At 40.7% G+C, this 23237-nt stretch overlaps 1 protein-coding gene across 4 annotated transcripts in view; it reads left to right on the top strand.

Moving 5' to 3' along the window:
* The window catches only part of LOC109857233 (zinc finger protein 608), a 139084-nt gene that overhangs the window by 85722 nt on the left and 30125 nt on the right, over positions 1-23237 (top strand). The gene's annotated exons all lie outside the window — the stretch shown is intronic.

Raw genomic sequence — 23237 nt, forward strand, 5'->3', positions numbered from 1 at the left:
AGCTGAGTTCTTTTTGATTGTCGCGAAAGATAATTCGTAAAGCTTCGAATAATTTATTATTTTAAAATTTTTATTTCACGTAAGATATTACATGTGTGTTCTGAAAATTAAATTAAATTATTTCTTTACGTAAAGTTGCTTACGCACAAAACACGAAATATACTTTAGTCGGATACAAGTAAGTAGAGGAAACATTATTCCTCTCTCTTTCTCTCACTTATAAAGAATAAAATTCCGACCGGATATGTAACGTTGATTTCCGGCAGCTTGTTAGTCGCCACAAGACTCTTTCTTCGATTGGTATCTTCGCCTCGTCGGCGGCGACGCGTAACGCTCGTACGCGCCTTAACATGTAGGTAACGATACGATGCGGTGTATGAGTGTCAGCGTGAACTCAATTACGTAAGTTTATACGCGTCGTACGCGAACAATCGCGACCGAGAAACAAAACTTAAAAAATGAACAGTAATATTTTTTTTGTTTCAATCGTTGTTTATTAGAATAAAAAGCATTAGAGAAAAAAATTTACTGACGATTTGCCATTATTTTAAAGTGAATAAACAAATACGTGAGATGAGAGATAATATATTGAGACGCGAGAAAAAGAGTTTTCCGTCCAAACAGGAAGAATCGATTTCATCTTGACACATTTTACATATTTGTTTCTCTTTCATTTTACACCGAGGTGGACTATCGCCGTGACGTTGAATAAATAAATCCGCTTCTCGAACACGGACGCGGGAACGTTATTGTAAAATACGACGTTTGGTTTCTATCGCGAGAGATAGAACGGAGAGAGAGAGAGAGAGAGAGCGTTGCAACTCGTTCGGTCGCGCGCGTTGCATAGTATATCTGAAAATAAACGTGAAACGAAAAATATCGTTTCACAGATACGGCGGAGCCGCCGTCATAAATAAATCTCGTGCGCGCGTTTTCTCGATTCGCGACCATCAAAAGTTGTGCATTATTTCCCCTCGAAAAGATCTGTAACGTTATCGCATTTTACGGTCGGCCGAATATGACGAGCAAGGCCGAAGAGACTTTTTGTTCAATAAATTTTTCCCGTCGCGTTGTTCAAACCCGCGAAGATCTAGACTGCTCTTCGACTACACTTCTAACACTGCCTCTACATTATCCTACATGTGTGATCAATCAGAGTAAATAATTTGCGTTTGCTTAAATTGAGAAAAAAAGAACAATCAGAATTTTATGTAGAATTGTTTAATTGATGTGACGTTAAATCTGCAGTACACCGAGATGTATATTATTTGGATTCCCCGAGTGATATATCACTGAAATCGATGCGAACGGAATATATTTTGTTGTATATGTGTGTGTAGTATATACGCGTGGGAGTCGTAAAACCCGCACTTTTTCTCTCGGCGTCTCTCTCGCCTTGGCACACATCGAGTGCTCGTTCGTTGTCGGCGTCGTCGTCGTCGTCGTCGTCGTTTGTACGTGCTCGTTCGCAACCTTGTTCCGCGCGCGCGGTGCAACGCCGGACACGTATTCGCGCGTCAATCAACTCGCTGTACGTGTGTCGCGGGATGCGCGCACGCGACTCGTCTCGGCCGCAATAAAATTGGGAAAAACCCGCGGTACACACCCGAGCGTACACGGCGCGTTAACTGTTTAAAACGTTCCCGAGTAAAATGACGCAGTTCGAAAGTATCTTCTCGCGACATCGCGAAATAAAAAAAAAAAAAAAACCAAGCAATTTACCGCGTCGCAACAAATAGCGTGTATTCGCGAATATAAGTTGCAACTCTTGAAATCTCGATATGGTATAAATATCATATAAATATTTGTTTGTGAGCAAAAAGTCGCAAAGACTCTTGTAAATCAAAAATTCAAACATTATCGGTCGTAAAAATCACGGTCGTTTTTGTTCCAACTATATATTCATAACCGTGTTTGATGCTAATTTTATAACCGGTTAAAAATGTCTTTAAATAGTTTTCTGCTGTGTTTATGCTTCATTTACATGCAAACGACATATTCCACACGAGCTCGATGGGAAGTTTGCAAATTGATTTCACATAAATCAGGAAACTTAAATGTCGCGTCTGTCGTATAAATTGCTGTTAATGTAAATATACACGATAGTTTAAAGAGTCTGCGTTTTCGACAGAACGTGGGAAGTTCGAGACAGAAATTGGCGCGAACTATTTCCGCTCTTCGCGCGATGATTGCAGCGAGTTATTTTCCCTCGTCCGTCACTCGTCGCTATTCGTAGCTCGTGGCAGTCGCTTTGTCGACGATCGTTTTCAAAGCATACAGAGACGCGTCGATACACAGCCGATTGACTCGCGTCATCTATTATTCGGACCCTCGGTTCGGCGAGTGACATCGATACGAGTGTCTCTCAATTGTAACAGCGATGTCATTAGTTTTGCATGCTGCGATTTGCCGCGTTATTATTAATGATAGCGATCGAGAGCGATAATATTTATATAACGGACACGTTATATTCACGTATAAACAAATAATATATGTAATCTCTCTCCCTGTTCCCAATGCCGTTCTCGATTACGCTCCGACGAGACTCATAGAAATTTGCCAAATATTGTTTTCCAAGCAATTTCGCGATCGATACTCGATTTCATTTGTCCTCTCTTCACATTCCCAAATTTCAGCACATTCAACTTTTAATAATGTTTCATTTCCGAAGCTTTTATTTTTCAATCTTTCTCTTTTTAACAATAAATATAAACAACTCTAAATACAAATGTTATCATATGAAAGTGAATTTTTTTCGTAATTATTAAGAAATTAAGAGAATCGCCTGTGTTACGTAACGCTCTTCAATAATTAAAATCTCGAACGATTTTAATCCGCTCGTTTAACTCGGACGTGCGAGTAAGAATTCGCGGATTAACGCGCGCGGATAAGAATCCGCTTGATAAATATTTTTGATCGCGCCCCCGTCGACTCGGAATTGACGCTCATCGATGTCGGAATAGTTGGGGTTGGGGGTGAAAGCCGAGAGACATGGCATGGTGGTCTGAGCAAAGTGGCATCGTCGACTGCTCTATGCACCGAGGGGAATAATCCGTTATATCTCTGGTATTGGACAGCGGTTCTCAAATTTTAGAGTAGAAAGTTGATAGCCATCGCTTTTGTTTCTTTTTAATATTTTCTATTTTCGTTGTCCATGCTTTTTTCGCGATATTTCCATTACTTCATTCGATTTTTTTTTTGAGTTATTTGTTATAAATAAATGTTCAAAAAAATTTTATTTCGCGTTTTTGAAGTATTTCACACAGTATTAAGGGAGATATTGTAGATAGTGTTTTTTCTGTCTCTTCTCTTTTTTTTTCTGTATTGTTTAATTCATGTTGCATTATTCATTCATCGTCTACCTCAGACATAACTGCTTACAAATATCAGACAAACGAGAGTTTTCCAATTAAATGAACCCAACTCACAGACGTCAACTTTCTCTTTGTCTGCCACCAGCCATCATCCCTGTCGTCTACCTACCCCACTGTATCAACATTGCCGCAAAAGCAACAGCGGAATAAACAGATTACATTTTCGCCGGAATACACTCTTTGCCCCTTGAAATTTATTCCGCGATACACACCCATTTCCCGCACGATGTCACCCCTTCAAACCCTTTTTCCACCGTCGTTCCCACCCTCGTGAGAATCGCGACGTCGATGCAAGCTTGCACAGTGCCATCTTCGTGTCTGTGTTTTTCTCTTTTTTCACTCCGCGAATTTCTCCCAAGTCGTTGCTGAGTATCTTCTTTCCGGTGATTTTTTTTTCTCTTTCTCTCTCTCTTTCTTTCTCGTTTACTCTCTAGCTTTCGCGGGGTTGGCTCACCAGGTTGATTCGTCGACGAACGGTCGGGCAAGGTTTCGCTTGTGACTGTCGACGAGTCCCTAGAAGCGCACCGGCGGGATTTGTATCGGTGTTGGTGCACCAGAGCTGGATCTAAGTTTTCTGTCGCCCTCAATAAGCGAATTGTATAAAGAAAGAAAACATGAGAGAGAGAGAAGCTTCGTTCTATTATTGCATTTGATAGTTCGAAAAAATTATAGAAATAAAAGTTACACCTTTTCTATGTTAATTAAATTAAAAATGTAAAGCATTATTTTGTAAATTTAGAATATACTTATTTTTAATGTACAAAATGTAAAAAACGCTATGTAAATATTTAGCAAGAAAACACAGTTGTTTTTTCAGTTACATTATAATTTCACGTAAAAGCTAAATACAATGATGTCGTAAAGAGAGAAAAGAGAAAGAAAGCAATTTCTAAACGTTGAACGTAATAAAATTAAAATCCAAGAGTTTTTCTCTTACTTTTGTTTGTTTTACGGTAGAGAAAAGAATCCACGAATTATTAGAGAAAAATTTATGTTGAGAAGGTAGAAAAGTACGATTTTTATAAAACTTGGTTTTATAAAACACTGAGAAAACATTTCGTTTCTTGTTTTTCCGCTTTTTTTTCAGATAGATATTGCGTATTTATTTTCTACAGACAGCTATTTACGTGGTTGTTAAAAAATTAATTTCACGAAGAGAACGACGATGTAACTGGAATAATTGATGGGATTGTTCCCGTTGCAATGGTTATTTACTCGGAAATATGCGGCTTCAAAGTGGATTCCGCGACTCCTAGACTCGGTCCTGGTCGGTAGCGTCGCCACCACCGGTGGTTCGAGTGAAATTGGGGTGGTTGAATGAGTGAGATTGAGAGAGAGAGCCGCGAAAGCGCGAGAAAGAGACGCGAGGTGGTGAGGGTTGGCGGCTGCTCCTACGACTGTGTGCCGGTGGGGAAATGTTGCAGGAGCGGCAACGGGGGCACAAACGGCCGGGGCACAGAGGGAGTGAGAAGAGAAGGGTGGGAACGACGGAGGGGGGAGGGGTGACGAGGGTGAAATCAATACTCTGCGGTCTCCGCCCCCGGGAGTACACGGATGAATACACGGACAAACACGAGCGCCGACGAGGGTGGCTCGACGGATTTCGTCAGTGGTGGTGGTCGTGGTGGTGGTGCGTCGTTCCCGCGTTCCGTTTTCGTTCTTTTCCCTTTTTCCTACGCCCTCCGCGCGCGCTTCTTCGCCGTGTGTTCCACCCAACAGCAAGCCCCTCTTTCGCCACCGCATGTCGTCGTTGCTTCCTGCTCGTTATAGCTTGACTGTCTTAGCAGTCGAGGACGTCGACATGCGACGAAACGCCGTCGAAAGTGGGATTGGCAGCCGGCCAATCGCGATCATCGGAGATGTCGTTTGCGGTCGTTCGGGGATAAATAACGGGGGATGAATTGCGAAAACGTTTTGCTGTGCGCGTTCCCTTTTTTTCCCGTTGCGTAAAAATGATTCTTCAAAAGTGATCCCCTGGCGAGGATTTCTATTTTTTTTTCTCCCCATCTCCGTTTCGTTATGCGCGCACGGCAAAAGATAAATAATACAATACGCGATGAAATAACAGGATTGTTAGGACTACAATTGAGTTGAGACTTGAAACGTGTCAATTTTGAATTTTATACACTTTTTATATCGTCGCTTTTATAGTAAAAGATATATATCAATAATAAACATTCTTCCCTTTGAAGCTTTTTGCTTTTGAATTTCCGAACGCTGTTCGAAATTTAAAAGCTGATATTTTATTACTTCATTTTGGTACATTCCGCTTTTTATTATATTTTCGATATTTTCTCACAGACTGTTCAAGTTATTACTTTGCATCTCATTTTCAAATATAGAGAAAGAGTGGAAGCGCACATTTTGTCTGTGTATTATTTTCGAAAAAACATTTCTCTTATTCAAATAGTAATCTTTTTATTACATGCCAATGGGATAGCACACGATAAAATATGTTTGCTTTGTCGTAAGAAGACATCTTCATTCGTTTAAAAAAAAAAAAAAAAACTTATTGTGACGACGCGTGAGTCGCCTTTTAAATTTTTAGAATAGCAAATGCGCGTTTATATTGTTTTTTTCATTATAATGAGATATACCGTGCTCATTATTTATGTTGGAATTCTCGGTGGTTAACTCGTACGTATTCCCTAAAGAGCTTTCATGCACGCCACGAAATTCGAGAACCATGAACAGGATTTTAAAACACAGAGCTTTTCTCATTGTGGCAGACATTATCTCTACTTAGTGGATAATATTCTTTTTGTTTTGTTTTAGCTCTTGTTTCAACCATCCGCGCCGGTGCGGAGATGGTTTTAAAATTTACTTCGCGCACGCCGGAAGGAAAGTCCGGCTGACGCCGTTTCAGAATTACGACGCGAGTTGTAAAGCACGGCGATGAGAGAGAGAGAGAGAGAGAGAGAGAGAGAGAGAGAGAGAAAGAGAGAGAGATAGAGGAAGAAATGCGCTTTCATCTGAACGCCATTTTAAAAAGATCTTTCATAGTCGCAAGAGCACCGTTAGCCCTTTTTCTCGGTCGCTGCTTTCGGCCTTTTCACGCGACGTCGCTCGCGCGATAACGCAAGCGAAAAAACCACTGCTCTTTGAATTGACATCCTTTTTTTTTTGTCAAAGCTATGTGGTTACGTGCGTTAAAATCCTACGTTGATATCGTGTTTGCCAATATACATAAATAACGCACTGTAACACAGAGATATTTATTTATTTACTCTCTCTCTCTTTCTCTCTCTTTTTTTTTGTCTCTGATAGAATCGAAATTCCCTTGTGAAAAATAATATCTATCATATATTCGATCGGTAATACTTCATTGTTATTTTTTCAACGAACAAATGTTAAATTTCTAATATTTGCGTATTTTTCTTGCTTGATGTGTTTTATTCAATGATTATTAATATTTTTGTACATTTCTTTCTTCCTTCCTTGTTGATTGAATATCGTCATCTATTTGCTCTGAATGCATTCGCTCGATTATCGCGAGAAATTTTTTTCTCTCTCTCTCTCTCTCTCTCTCTCTCTTTCTCTTTTTCCATCTATTTGACAAATATTAATTTCGATTCTCGACGAATGCGATTCGCTATTAAACGACGATCAAGGGGGTAGTTAAAGACGGGAAACGGCGATAGAAGCCTCGGTATTATTATCCGGCTTCTATCTACGGCATCGATGTATCGATTCTCGATTTTCGATATACGATATTCTCGCTCGCGATCGGTTTTATGACTGGTCGGCGCGATTTCGCCCTCGTCGCACCGCAAAGCCGCAACTTCCATCAGCCAGCCCGACGAACGCTAGTATTCACTTCGATATTTCAAATATGTCTATTACGCGCTTGTGTAGCTGTTCATTTTTCGATGAATTTGTCGGCACAGTATTTTCACACAAAATGTCTCGGGAAATAAAATTCGTCTCTCGAAACGTTTGCGCACAAAAAATACACTCCTTAGCGCTCAAATATCTGCTTGAGATAAAAAACGTGAAGTCGGGTAACGAGATTCGAAAGTCTTTGTGGTGCGGAACAATTCAGGACAGGACACGTCGTGATAATTGGAACATCCGGTGTTCTCTTAGTCGCGTGGTTGTGAACACGCCGGGAAAAAAACAAGCGCCGAAAAGTCCCCGGATGCCACACCCTCAAAGCAAGGCGCTCACATATGCATACTCGAGCGCGGTGGTTCGCACACAGACTTTAGAGAGGGTTGATGCGAGACACGGCGCAGCGCAAAAGGAAAGAACGAAGTGAGGAAGCGGAGATAAGGACGAAAGAGTCCCGGAGTGCTATTCTGCTTACAAAGACACTCGCTCAAGAAGAGAGTTTTTTTTTTCTCAAACCACGAAGCAATTCCGAAAATAGCAAAACCATTGATTTTTTATTTTTATTTGTCACAACATGGAAATTATATAAATATAAATTATGCAAATTATTTACAAGCATGTGTGTGTGTGTGTGTGTGTAATTAATTAATTGAAAAAGAGAAAAATTTCTAACAAAATTGTTGCATACATAAATTTTAATACGCGTGTATGATAAAGGATATATCCAAGTCAGAATGTAATTCGTGTTTACACGTTCGTATTACTTATCTGAAACATACGACGTGCTCATCGCGAACATTTGCACCCCTTTGCGCGACGCATCCTGAAACAGCTGTTTCCCTGATTACCGCCCGAAGCCGGCGCGCTGCATTTTCATTCCCCTCGCTGCTCGTCGAGAGTAGTACACAAACAGCAGTCGCGGGCGGGAGGGAGTGAGACGTTACACCCCGTGCTTACTACGAGGAGAGTGCGTTTTGAGAGCGCGAGAGATTTCGAGAGAATGGAATTCACCGAGAACGCTCGTGAAAGTGTTGGTGCACGTGCCTCTGTGTGCGTGGCGAGTCGAGGGTGAGGTGAGAGACTGAAGCACTAGGGGCTCGGGGAAGAGTTTTCGAGGATGTCAAGGGTGTCCGCAGGGAAATCGACGATCCCTTCGCTTCCCGCAAACCGGAGGCACGAATAATACGCGAATTTCTCGAGGACTAGGAGGGTTTATGATGAGCGATCGCGGTAATTAAGCGCCCGTTGTAATTAAAACGCCACTTGCTTTCCGCTCCGCTCTTTTTCCCCTTCCCCCCCACTGTGGGGTGATGATGGCAGCTGTCTTTTTTTTTTCCTGAGCTCTCGATCGCGATCTCATGATCCGTATGTATTACGTGGAAACGGCATTTCATTGAACGGTACGTTATTCGATTACACGATAATCAAATAGGCGCACAATTAACTCGGCAAGATCATATAATAAATTGTGTCGCATAACACGATAAAACGCGTTGTACAATTTTTTTTATATAATCGTCTGTTAAGTCATCTTCACGTTTATTTTATTTTCTGAAAATAAATTGCTTCTTTATTTTCCCACGTTTCTTGAGAGGCCACGTTATAATATGAAGATAGATGGAAGCGCTCTTCTCTCTCTTTTTCTCTTTCTCTGCTCTGTATCGTTTGTGATTTATTTTTATTTATTTATTTTTTTCACTTCAACCAGAAAGCATAAAGTAACACTGATTTAAGGACGTTTTTATTTGCCTTTTAATATCGCGATATCGAGAAAGAGAAAGACAGATGCTAATACACTTTGGGACGTCCCTGGATAAGGGTTACCTATCGCGTTCGATCGGCTCGGAGCGGGAGGGGAGATGAATCTCGATCCCTTCCCCGATAACTCTAAAAGTGCCTATCTCATGCGCATCGGGAACGTCGGAGTTCAGCCCGAGAACACTGGATTACCATTACAAGGTGGGAAGGCGGGGTGGAAGGAGAAAGAGGAAACAGCAGAGAGCGGTTCTCCGAACATGCCGAGCTCTCTCTCTCTCTCTCTCTCCCTCTCTCTCTCTCAGAGCTGTTTGAATATTAATCGGACCGTTTGACTTATTTATCAGACCCTCGGACGCCGCTACCGAATCTACGGCGTGCACGTACCGAGGGTAGAGAACTCTTTTTCGAGGGACATAAAACGACTGTTGTACGACCACAAGTGAGACAGTCTAGTAAGAGAGCCTCTGCGTATGTATGTCTGTGTGTGTATGTCCTGAAACGACGGGTATCATCATGCATTGTGAACGAGCAAAGGAACCGGAGCACAAAAGCTCTGGGATTAATTTTGTCGCGATGAATACGCAGATTTCGCGCGCGCGCGCGCTCGTGCCATCGTCTCTGAATAAACACGGCGATTTTTATTTTTCAAGTAAACATCGCGTTATTGAAATTGATGAGGCGCAATGTAATTAGCGAATTACATTACACTGACGTGGAATTACATCCGTTTTTGCTTTTTCGTTTTTTCAAAATCGATGATACGTTAAATTAACAATTCGGTTCTGATTACACAAATCTTGTTAACCAATGAAATAATTCGATTCACACACGCCTGTATACGTTTACACCTTACAGTTCGATTTGTGAACAGACACGTGGTTTTTGAAAATTGCGATAAATGTTTGCGCGCGCAACGATATTTTCGTAAAAACACGCTCGTATCGATCATATTTCGATTTATATTTTTGTTTTATAAATCGCGCGCTGTATTTTACTCGTTTTTATTTATCGAATCACACTCCGTGTGATGAACGACGTTCGAAGGCGTGTGTGCGGTCGTGCCTTTGGTAACACACGGGACAGACACAAACACGACGAATAATTTATCGACACGGTCTAAAATCGCCCTCCTCTTCGCGTGCACCCTCCTCTTTGGTTGTCGTCGACGACTAGATTTTAGGGTCTCGTCATCGCGGTTGAGCTCGTTACACACCCGAGCACGCGAGTGAAGCTTAGTCACGCGTGTCTCTTACGCAAACACGACCGCGCCCGTGCGCGCCACGCGAAATTACTCATTTGTCACCTTAATCGTCGCTTTTGTATCGCGTTTCACCCGAATGGTCGAAGAGAAAGAAGAAGAGGAGGAGGAGGAGGAAGAGGAAAGGAGGACGGTCGTTAATCGGCTATATCCACGCGAGAGCTTCTTCACCCGCTTTGCTAATGAATCGCGTATCTCGATACATTAAGCGATTATTTTGGCAGTTCCTGAAATAACGTCGCGTTTCCGCCAAATCTCATGACACATATTCGAGTTAAGGAATAATATTAGACTTGATGATTTTAATATTCAAAAATTCGCACTTTAAAGTTTCACGGTTTTTAAGAGTCGATCGCCGAATGCTCTCTCTCTCTCTCTCTGAAAAGCCTTTGAATTCTCTGAATGCGAATCCTTAAATAACCAAGCGGATGATACCTTTAAAAATCGACTTGTGAATCTTTCGAACACAGAAAAAAAAACAACAACAACACATGTGAGTCTCCCCGTATCCTTTTATCGTGGAATCTTCTAGTTGTTAAAATCCGAAGAACGACGGGCGGAAAAAGCGCCGAAGAGACGTAACGCGCGACGAGGAGCATCGGAAACTCTATTTGAGTTATAGCTCTTCCCACGTCGCACAATCGCGTCGGGAAGCTCGTATTCGCTCGTATTCCTTATGTGTTCCTTCTCCATTTTGCACGTCTCTCTTTTTCTCTGTTGTGTACGACATATGTATCCACCGCAGAGCGCGAGTGCAACACAACGCACATACAGCGGTTATCTATGTAAACCAGCGGGGTCGGAAAGAATTTCTACGGAGTGTCCTGGCATGTATTGATTTAACGAGAACACAAAGAGCGCAATACCTTCCTCCAGGTAATATATTGCCTTTTGGATTTTATCGCTGAAGTTTCGACGGTTGAAGCTTTTGATGAAAATTGCAATTGTTTTTTTTTTTCGGTCTCTCTCTCTCTCTCTCTCTCTCTCTCTCTCTCGTTCGAACAAGTCATTTTGCACACGGATCGTGTAATTCACAGCCGCAGCGCAATTTCCGAGACACTCTGTATAGGCGAACATGAGCGAGGGAGTAAGGGAACGGAATGCGAACCACGTCAGGATTTTCATCGCCGACTCTCTCGTCTGGCTTTGAAAAATCGAGCCGGAATGTGGGTAATAGAAAACGGAGTATCCGGAACCTAGGCCAGAACGCGCTGTTATTAAGTGCGGCTGTACTAAGTCTAACGTTCGAGGGATTAAATTGTTCGTTCGTGATTAATGGCTTCCCTTCCACCTTCCCAGGACTCGTTTTCATTAATTTTGCTCTTTGTGTCCGCGTCGGAAAGGTCAACTTTCGCATCGCGTCAGCTGTCTTAATTACGCAACTGTATAATAGTAATAAGAGCCGAAAAAAAAAGAAAATGGTTTTATTATCCACTGTTGTAAATGTTATCGCGTTGATTCTAGGAAAAAAAAAGAAAACAAAAATAAAAACTGTTGAGTTATTGTAAAATGAGTACGACGAAATGACGCGCGCGTTTCTGAACGTAACGCCGCGACTAGATGGCTTAATTAGGCACACTGGACGACTTAATTCTTCATGATTAATTAAAGACCGACTCGTAATATCCTAATTTCTCTATCCGGTCTGCGAGTCAGAGACATGCTGTCTGTATTTTTTCTGCTGACCAGCGGATGACGCGATGATCTTTAGTGATTATAGGGAAATTATACAAAAAGTTTAATTTATTGAGCTGGGATAAAATCCTCACGCAGAGAAGCAGAAATTTGATCGTTATTCTAAAATATTACTAAATTATGTTATTACCTTGTCTCTTTTTTTTTTCTCTTCTCTTTGACTTCTTTCTCCCGTGTAAATCTCAACTCATTGTCGTGTTTTAGATAGCGTTGTCATTGCAAACGCTGTCGCGAACGCATTTGAGAATATTGTCATTATCGTTTCGAAATCAGCGTTCTTGAGGTTTCAATCGCGCCTCTCGCGCGGACGTTCTCGCGTTTCCGCGCGAAATTCGCAATACAGAGCGAGCGCGCGCGCGCGTGTTTATTTGCACACACGCGCAAATATTATCTAACCGTGGTCGGCTTACGAAACTAAGCCGAGCGCCAACAGTCTATAATGTACACGAAGAGGCAGAGCCTGCAGCTCGCGTTGCTGACAGATGGCGCGGGAAAACCTCGCGCACGAGAATCAATATTCCTGCGGTATATTCCCAACTCCCCATGTGTATATATGTATATGTATATATATTTATATGTGTGTATATATATTGTATATGTGCACATACATATATATGTATATATACACCGTAACTATTTTCTTGCTTGTGTGCGTGCGTTCGCACAATCACCGCGCGTACCTACGTTCGCGTTTGCGGTACAGGATTAAATCCGCGGTCCCTCCCCCCCTTCTCCAACCTTTTGACTACGTCGCGGCCTCGTAATAGCGATTTTGTAACCGCTTCTTCTCGCCGCAAAAAGTACGCGCGAATTAACCTTCGTGGCCCCCGGGGCTGGAACCTACATTACATTCTGTTACTGTACCGTATTACCGTACGGATGTTGTACTACATGTATTATGAGGAGGCAACGACTATGTAACGCCGTAGTCTCTGTGTGAAGATTTGTATTTAACTCCGAAGAGAGAGAGAGAGAGAGAGAGAGAGAGAGAGAGAGTGCGCTTTAATAGATTTCTCTTTTGTGGGAAAGTTAAACGACATTTAGTCAAGTACATTGAATTTTTTTTAAATATGAAAATGCGTACACGAAGCGTTTTTCCTCAAATTTTTCATTTGGGACTTTCCGAAATTTTATCTCGAAAACACGCGACGTGTATGATTTTTAATTTGTGCGTGATCATTTTTGGAGCTTCTTTGTTTTCGGAAATAAAAACTGCCAATACCACAACGCAGATAAATTGTATTGGTGTTCTCTTTTTTTCTCAAATGTAAAATATTTTCCGACATTTTCCACGGAGTTGACAGAAAGTAAACGACTAGGCGACTTTTTGAAGGTGTGCCGAAGTGCTCGAACAGTTTCAGCGATAATCACCGTTGCCGGCTCTCTCTGCCGGCACTTTTCATTGTGCCTCACCTGCCTCTTCGCATCGCTTTGGGGGTTTAAGTACGTTGACGTGGAAGTGTAGCGGAGCTCTCTTTCTCTTTCCGCCACGCCACTTCTCTCTCTTCTCACGCGGAATCGTCGGAAACTTTGTTCGCCGCCGTACCTACCCTCGTCACGAAAGTTAACCGTTCAACACCCGGAGCAAATCCTGCTGCTTTCCCAACTGCCCTCTCTTCCTTCCGGATCTCTTCCTTCCCGTATATACTAGGTTGTTACGGAAGTTCCGGCCGGTTTTTGCGCACAGTAACAATCGCATCTGCGGATTCAACTTCAGCTGCACTCGGAGATATTGCCGAGATAAATTTGACAATGCGAGCGGGATAGCCGCGGGATTTGGTGACGCGAATTGCAAATTGCTGCAATTACAAAGCAGCAATTCGATGACTCGTTCCTGTTTTTGTTACGTTTTGATATACTGTGCTCAGTGAACTAAATGTTTTTTTATGTTATGTTTTTGTTGTCAAGTATTTTTATTTCAATAATTTACCGAATATTAGTGCAAAAGCAATTGCAAGGTTTTGTATGAAAATCGATTCGTCGTTTTAAGAGAGTTTTCTATTCTCCGTTCTGGTATAAAGAGTTATTAGCGGCGGAGAAAATAGCGTGCGGTAAAAAGTCAGTTGGTCAAATGTGTGTTTCCGATGAATTATTAGATCACACTATCGCGGTCGTTAATAATTGAACCCAGAAACGTCGATAAGTCTCGCGCTATAAATGCTACGATGTAGCATTCCCTTCATTCCGCTTTGCCTCTTCAATTATACCTTACACTCTTTTTTTTTTTCCCCAAGCACTCTGAAAATTATTGCCATCGATCGCGACGCGTTATATCACAGCGTTTGTGTCGCTATTAGAATATCTACATCTGGCACTTTGGCGAGAAGAAGAAAGTAGAACAAATAAATTGCAAATCCCCTACCCCTCCCCTTCCCGACGTGATTCTCGCTTTACCTGGATTTTTTTTTATCGATATTTTTGTGCAGCGAAATTGTTTCTGATGTATCGGAACGTCAGCTTGGCTCGGAAGATCGACGAGATAAACGCGGACTTTTCCAAATCTCCGTGAGATTGACCAACATTACGAAATTTCCAATTCCGGAACGACACAGTTGTGCTATCGATCGGGCGACGTCGCCGCGGTGTTGTACTATTAGAATATCTACATCTCGTTTGTTCGCAAAGTAGTAGAACCTGTCGCGATACTATCGTTGCATTATGCAGCTATTAATTCTAACAGCATGCAGAATGTATGGTAATTGGTTGGTATAGAACAGAGAAATATTGATTCTTCGTCACTGTAATAAGAACGTACGTTCTACCCCACTTTTAAGCGATAAATAGCTGAAACAGAACAAAACAGTTTGATGATTAACGGCCGACTAATGCCTCCATTATTTATCGAGTGATACATATCATACGTTTAATGTGTATTCATGTTTCGGAATAATTATAATAGATTGTCACACACACGTGTATCTTAGAGTTTACAAATATGAGACTCCGTTAAAGATCTCTGTAAAATTTTCATCTCTCTTTTTGGAAACAAAAAATCACTTTCACAAAACCAAGAAAATAATTTTTGATAAATTCGTTTATTTATTTACAATTTTGCGAAGTAAAACATTAGTTTTTGAATAAAAAAGTAAAACATTTTTTATTATTTCTATTATCGGTTTTTGTCATTTTTTAAATATCATTTTTCTTTTATCATTTTTTAAAGTATATCATTTTATTACATATATATATTTTTTTTACTATATTAACGGAACGCATTAGTCCCGCAACACATAGTCGTTCCATTTAGCGGCAATTAGCAAATGCTCGCTTTATCTGCGGTATATTCGCGTAACAAGTGGAACGCGCATAATCACCTTGGGTGGCCGTATCATTTCTCAGGCGACGTTCATTCACAGACCACGGGCCGTTTATCAACCGAGCTTAATTAATCGATACGATATAGTCACTTGGAAAACTTCACCCGCGCATTATATTCGATTCTATCGTATCTGACGCATAAGCCATTTACGGTGACAGGAATAGGATATTGTATTTCGATTTCTTGCATCATTTGCTTAATCTCATTTTGCTTTCTTGGTTTACGATCTTTTATTATATCAATCGGCAACAATTACATTTATATTTTATTAGATATTTTTTTTGTAATAAATCAACGTTATCGGTGATGAAAAAAGCAATCGCGATATTAATTATTAAGATGTCATGTTGACATCTTCACGGAACATTTATTTTACCGCATTAAGATTGTCATTTGTGGTGCAGTTCGGCCTACTCTAATCGCGTTATTGTTTCGTTTCATTATCGGCCGATATGCCGCCGTTTAATTGCGGGAGAATTGTTGGTATCGCACTTTACGAGTTTACCGCCATCGTCTCGTCTCCCCCTCGTTTGTTGTTATAAAGTCACGCCGCTGGGGCGTTAACGATCGCGGCAATTTATTGCTTAACGCCGGCGAGATAACACAAATAGAGACACGCTCGAGCGTGACGAGTGAGCTAACCGGATAATTAGAGTATCGATACTTGGGGAGAGAATTCAGGCTGCGAGCGTATCGTCGGACGACTTTTACAAATCTCGTCTTTTCCGAACGACCGACAACGCTAAATGTGAGCTAATATGTCACGACTGTTCAAATTTATAGCACAGACTGTCAACATCATTATGTTATAATAATTTAATTTTCCCATTAGCGTGTGAGAGCAACTCAAACACGACTGAGAATATTTTTTATCTGTGGACTTAAATTTATTCGATAAGTTACAAGTATTTTAATTTATCGTCGTTGAGATTTTATGTAATAATTAATCGACATTGTAAAACTAATCCTCTGTATGTAAGTTCTCAATTATGTCTTTTTTGTTTTAATGCAAAATATCATTGCACGCTATACTTTGTTACTAGTAGGTGTTCGGATTAATGTTTAAGAAAACTTTCGAGCAGAAATTACACGCCGCAACGCGCTGGAAATTTTTTATCACGCTCGCGCGCACACCTGTACGAGACTAATTAGCTAACTTTTTTTCAACGGCAGAAGTTGCGTCGCGCACCTGCAGTGATTTAACGAGTTTGAACATTCGGTTGTGCTCTTCGAAATTCATTTTACCGCGGCGCTGCCGCGTGTTGCGGTCAGAAAAACCGTGTGCTTCTTATTAATCTGCAACATTGCAACTTAGTCACAACATTTTTATGTACAAATGCAATTGCGTATTTTGTAATTTATTTGTGTCGTTTTAACATTTCATTCCCTGTATCTCTAGTTCGTATAATTTTTATAAAAACAAAAATGAGCAAGTAAATTCAAAATCCAAAAAGAGAAACAAAGAGAACTAATCGAGTCACGAGTAATTTAAACAATACTGATACAACACAAGCGCACGCTATTATTGTTTTTATTTTAACGTGTTGTGTCAGTGAACACAATCTGTCATCACGATGACAGCTAGTATATACGTCTTACAAACCATATAATACACATATGAGAGATGTCAGAAATAACGCATGAAAATCAAACTAAACAAATAAAAGAAAAAGGAGAGAATGAAAGAAAAACAACACGTGACTAAAGTCACGTGACAAGGAAAAGAGTAAAAAAGAGAATATTATACATATTATATATAATATTCTTTATCTATATATAATACATACACACATGTATATACCCTGATAGGAAAACATTTACAAAATTATATGATAAAATTTTGCACAAAATTGTAATTTGCAATTATATAGATATATTTAAGAAAATAGATGTAAAAACATTGATCTTTTATAAAATATTTGTAGTTGTTTCCAAAATTACTTTTCAAATACTATTTCGGCAAAAGAATAACGATATGACGAATCATCTTAACAGTATATTTTGCAAACTTAATTTCAAAAAGAAATTGTCTAATTGAGAAAAAATTTTCAGCTATATATATGATATAGAAATATAATTGCATATGAAGGAATCAACTTAATTCATGTTCATACTTATGGAAATGCATACCGACTTTTTCGCAATTTTTGACAAATATTATTTATAAAATTGTATTTCGACAAAACTGTTGCGTTATGGCGAATCATCTTAGTGCAATCATTTCAGAATCGTCGTTATTTATGATGCCATTTTTGTGCAATATTTTCACAATTTGCCTATTAGGGTATATATATACAATAATCACGTGACTAAAGTCAGAAACCCCGCCGCGGTCACCCGGCCGAGGTTAGTGACCCCACCAAGGTCGCGCGGCCGAGGTCAGTGACCCCGCCGCGGTCACGCGACTGAGGTCAGTGACTTTACTGTAGTATATATGTAATATATAATGCAATATAAAATATAATAGTATAAATATAAATAATAAATAATAAATTATATGTATAATATATATTATTTAATGTTATATATAATATAAATTACAGTCACGTTACTTTAGTCACGTGTTGTTTTTCTATTCTTTTTTGTCACGTGACTTTACTTTAGTCACGTTTTTAATTTTCTCCACATATACGACGAACTGTCAAAATCGCTTTTCCGTTAATATTTACTGTCTCGATTTTACTGATTTGGTTCAATCTCGACTCGACTCGATCAACCAATCAACCAAGAGGCAACAATAGATGCAATATATTCGATATGAAAACACGTACACATAGATTTTTTTATATAGGATAAGTAACAAATCGACGAAACGTCTTAATAGAATTATAATATCGCAAATATTATTATAAGAATATAGATCTCTATGCAACACGTGATATAAAACGCAGGAGAAATTCGCACATCATGAGAATTACTTCGCATTTTGTGGGAATCGCGAAGGATTAGCTTTCGCAGGCGCACATTTTGATGATACGAATAATCGTGTTAGGTGACGGCTTGGTCGCAGCAAGAGGGTGGAAGTGATGAGTATCAAAAGGGACATAATAGGCTTATAATGAGGCGTGTAGAGCCGGCTGACACCATCAGCCATGTCTGGAACGTTCAATGGACGTCGTAACGGATACGCCGAACTGTAGATTCATATATATATATATATATATATATATACGCGCTTTAGCACGATTTTATAAACCGTCAGGTGTAATAGACTGTAACTCTTTTACTAAGTACTTGAACTTAACTTTTTTTTTACTGACTACAGAAGTTCGGTTTATACGCATTAAATGTCCTTATTCTGTTCGAAGCTATACTTTAACGTGTACGAACTAATTTTTATCGATATTTTTTTATCGATAAGACTTGTTTATATAAGTCATCGTTTGTGCGAGGTTTAATTTTTTTTAACGCAGAATCTTTTTTTTTTTAGTTTGTTCGTTTCCTCGAGGCATAATCCTTTAAAATCCTTGAAAATTATTACTGAATGTATATATCACGTATTTTTAGAAACTCTCTTTAAAGTATAGATTGATTAACGGGCGTTAGAAGCATCCGAAAAGGTCGCGAGATCCATCGGATCGGCACGCGCTTAATGATTTTACGGAAGAAGAGCGTCGAGTTAGCGTAATTTAAAACGGAAGTTAGCTAAAACTCCGACAGAGAGGAGTCTATAACTAACGCGAGTTTGAGTTTCACGGGTTACCGATAGTGTTATTGAGAAAAGTTCGATAATTTCCTTTCCACTCCAAACAAAAGTCTGTCCATTTCTGGCAACATTTTAGACAACTTCTGCAATTCCGCTTATCTCTTCGTCATAGAAGTTCCGCTCGGTTTCTCGCTAAATCACTCCCGGTACCACAAACGCGTGTGTTACACATAGCACATCGAGCGAGGAATATGTTTACCCCTTGCGTGAACTTCGAAATTTATTGCGCGGCAAAATTCTTTCTTCGCTTCGAAGATACGCGCGATAACTCTTGATAAAAAAAAAAAAAAAGTTCGCGCCAGATTCTCACGAATCGTATTCAGTCAAAAGTAGTTCGAATCGAGTTGCTAGAACCAAGTAGTAAGACGATTCTTGATTTAATTTGCATTATTTTCACCGTTCGCTGCTCTTCAGCTACTCGTTTCTCTCGTATTGCCGGAAGCTGATATACCGCGCGGCGAATCTCGCTCTTTCGGCGTTGCTCTTTTCACGAATTTTATACCATTTTCGGAATCGTTTTTCAGAACCGTCTTTTAAATCGTTTATTACGCACACACACACGTGGCAGAGCAAAATAAAGATAAATCGCATTGTAAAAGTGAATTGCGGCGCGCGTATAATCTCATTTGCGAATGGATAATCCCCTTGGGCGGCGTGCAAAAGGGCGCAATCTGTCCGTCGGATCGCAAACGAGAGCGGTGTAAACTCTCCGGGGCGCTGTTTTCAGAACATCTCGCAGAAGATAGACAGGTACGCGCATGTAGAGCCGCCGTGTCAGACGGCGTTGTAATTGGGCTTAATATCTTATCGGATAACAACCGCGCGATTTCAACTCTTGTTCGGTAAAACCGAACGTGCAATGGAGGAGGGGCGAAACTTGTCGATCGGCGTTTAATCTTCGCCCTTCGCGCGTTGCTGATAGGAAAGCGATATTGGACTCGTGAAAAGATAAGAGCGGAGACACGATGGAGCGCTTTATGTGTTACGAGGCAGAATTGCTTGCGATACTCTTTGAAGTACGTCCTTGTTGGACGTGACACTGACTGATACTTTCACGACGAATTATTTCTGTATGTTTGGCGAGAAAAACAAATATTGGCAGAAATCGACACACCGAAAACCTTCGCTCGAACCGACTTTCGGCTCTTTCCGAGACCTCGAACGAAACTCGGATGATATAAAAAGCCAACATGTGCACCGCTCTCTTTCTCTCCGTTTGCCCTCCCGCGCGCGCTCCCGGTGGATCTCCCGAAGAATCTCCAATTATCTGACACACACCGTATACACATATACACTCTCAAGCGTGTAGAGGCAGCCTTGAGACGCTAACTTTTCTCATACGTCGAACCTTTATGCTCCGCTAATAACGCGCGCCTCTTTATCACCGTCCGAATCTCGCCGGATAATTACGATCGTTAATGTCGCGTCTCGTTAAAGCCGCCGTTCTTGTCGTTTCTTCCACTTTATCTCGAAGTCGGGACGATTTCTCGCGCTCGTGAGAGATCGACAAGCACCGATCTGAGAGCAAACGACGTTCCTTATTAAGAAATCACGTTACGGAAGTTTCGCCAAACGAGTCGCTCGTTTCACACACAGATATAAAAATATTTTAGATACCTAAAATTGGGGCGAGTGAATCGATTACGCTAAACTTTCTTTCCTCGAAATTTATACAAGAATACCATCTTGAATAGTTTGATATTTTTTTCCCATCTGTACAGCTTCTCTGTGTAATAACGTTATTAAAAGTTAGTTTATTAATTATCAAGAATGTTCGTTCGGAAATGTGTAAAAATAAAATTTTATCTCGGAAAGAAAACAATATTTGCAACATCTTTTAATTATCGCTGATTCAATTAATGTAACGAGCGCAGATTAGTTTCAACAAGAAGCAAGAATACATTGGATTCTCCGTGATTGCGATATCTTGTTCTCGAAGATAAACAGGTTTCGCGATATGAAAAACGCTTTCAGTTAGATTGATACTGAGGAAGCGAACAGGAAGATCGGGATGACTGTGCGATCGCGAAGTTAGTGTCGCATGTTAATCCGCATCCCGTATCAATATAATCTCTTATCTCGTCTCGCATTATCGTTTTTGTTTCGATTTTATTTTCGGATGGCTGCGTGACTCCGCAAAGAGCGTGCGTTGCCGGTTGCGACGAGATCTCTCGCGCGAGAGACACACGCGTTGTAGTCGGCAGAAAAAAAAAAAAAATAAAAAAACAAAACATGGAAACGCGCGACCCATTCGCGATGTTTAACATGCGCGAGACATAATTTCCAAGCTGGAACACGTGAGTTTGCGCGCGACAAGTTCGCGGCGAGGGAGCGAGTCGGTTGGGCACGGAAAACGTGTTATTCAAATGAGGAACTCGCAATAAAAACGACAGGTCGTAATGAAATGACACATTGAATAAACCGAGTTTAAAGCTTGTCCTCTTTTCCCTTGTGTTACTAATGCTAATATTTTTTTCGCTTTGACATTTCCCGGGGCCGAATGTATAAGCACTGTGCGCGCTTCTCTCTCTCTCTCTCTCTCTCTATCTCTCTCTGTTCGCGGATTTTTCTGCCGTTTCTACATACATACGAAAAACACACAAAACTTTTTTCATATCGTGTATTATTCTCGTAATTAATACATTTCTTTTTATTCGCTTAGAAGTATAAAAATACATTTAAATTAAAATACTCTTGCTAATGAAACCATATACGTACATGGCAATTTTTTCCTGGAATATAAAAAAAATATCAATAACGGCAAAACAGTTCGCGATAATATTCCGGTCGTGATTTTCTGTGATCGAACAACTTCGATTAGACATTAACCGAATTAAATATGTATATACATGTACATACATATGTATGCGTGTGTGTGTTTGTGAACACGGTTTTTGTTCCGACGGGATTAAAACGGAATGGAGATAAATCCCGGCCGAGTATGTGGTAAGAGACGACGGCTTATCTTGTAGTCAGACGAGTCGGGCGATGATACGCCTCTCTCTTCTTGCCGCGAAATATGCGCGCGGGATATAAATGCGATTGTAGAGCCGGCGAGAACGGCGCGGCGCGAGTCCGCGCGGCGTCAAATTAGTTTTCGCCGCGCAACGACGAAGTTAATATCGATCCGTCGTCGGTAAGTCGTTCATATTGTCGGAGCCGCGGCTCCGTACTGCAGGAGTTATCGTCGACTTAACGGTGGCGCGGAGTTATAATCCCATACCCCTTCGCGCCCTCTCGAAGAAACCCCACTAATCCCCCATCCGGGGATTACCGCCTTCGCAGCACTTACGGCGATTAGTTACAGCGGAATACGGTGGCGGCGGTCCCTGCGGAAAGTGGGGATCCGCATCCGGTGTGTATAACAAAGTGCGGTAACGGCGTCTAATAGGGACTGGCGCTCTTTCCCTTAACAAGAAAGTTGAAGAAAAAACCTGCGTCAAAATCATTTACAATTATTTTTTTAACGCACGCGCGCGAAATTCCAAACGCGCTCCGTGTGTATTATCTTTCTTTGTTTTTTTTTGTTTTTTTTTCTTGTAATTTAATCGTATACGACAAAGTTTAGTAATTCCCAGGTCGCTCTTTGAGAGATAATGCAATTTCGCGAGTTTCCTCAGGTTACTGGGCCAAGTAGGATTAACATCCTTCCTTCTGTTTATTTTCTCGTCTCTTTTGTTTTTCTTTCTTCTGATATTCTCCGCGCACTCCGAGCGAGAAAGCTTGGTCCATTGGATTCCACGTGTTTTTAATGCTTTTTTTTGTTTTTTTTTTTGTTTCAAGTAATTTTGTCTCACATCGTGTGCTTTATTTTATTTCGCTGTGAAAGAGTTCTCGACTCTCGATTCTAAGACGAGATCGTCGTGCTCGTCGGAGAAAGGCAGGTCGGGTGTATAACGAGCAAAGTCGGGCGAGAACTTAGATTGCACTTCGAAGTTACCCTCTCTTTCTCTCTCTCTCTCTGTCTACTCTTCCTCTTTTATTATTACCACCACTTGCACAATTCACGGTGGAATTACAAAATCGTGGGAAACATTGTTATCGTAAATTAACCTTTGAACTGAAAACATATTTCTTAGGAAGGGGACACTTAAAACTTAATTATTCTTCATTACATTTCGCCGCTCGCGCCAGAGCGTTCGCACAAAGAGAACGACGAGAGGTGGAAAAGTGGTGTTGCCAGATAATAGATAATAGAGCTTAGCGCTAAAAGAGGGAGCGGAATAGGTATTTTAGCACTCAGCATTCTATAAAGCGAGCGCGCTCGCGCGCGAAGAGGTTTCCCAACATTTCTCG

Source organism: Pseudomyrmex gracilis, unplaced genomic scaffold, assembly GCF_002006095.1.
Source record: "Pseudomyrmex gracilis isolate BER0280 unplaced genomic scaffold, ASM200609v1 scaffold_5, whole genome shotgun sequence".
Lineage (NCBI taxonomy): Eukaryota > Metazoa > Arthropoda > Insecta > Hymenoptera > Formicidae > Pseudomyrmex > Pseudomyrmex gracilis.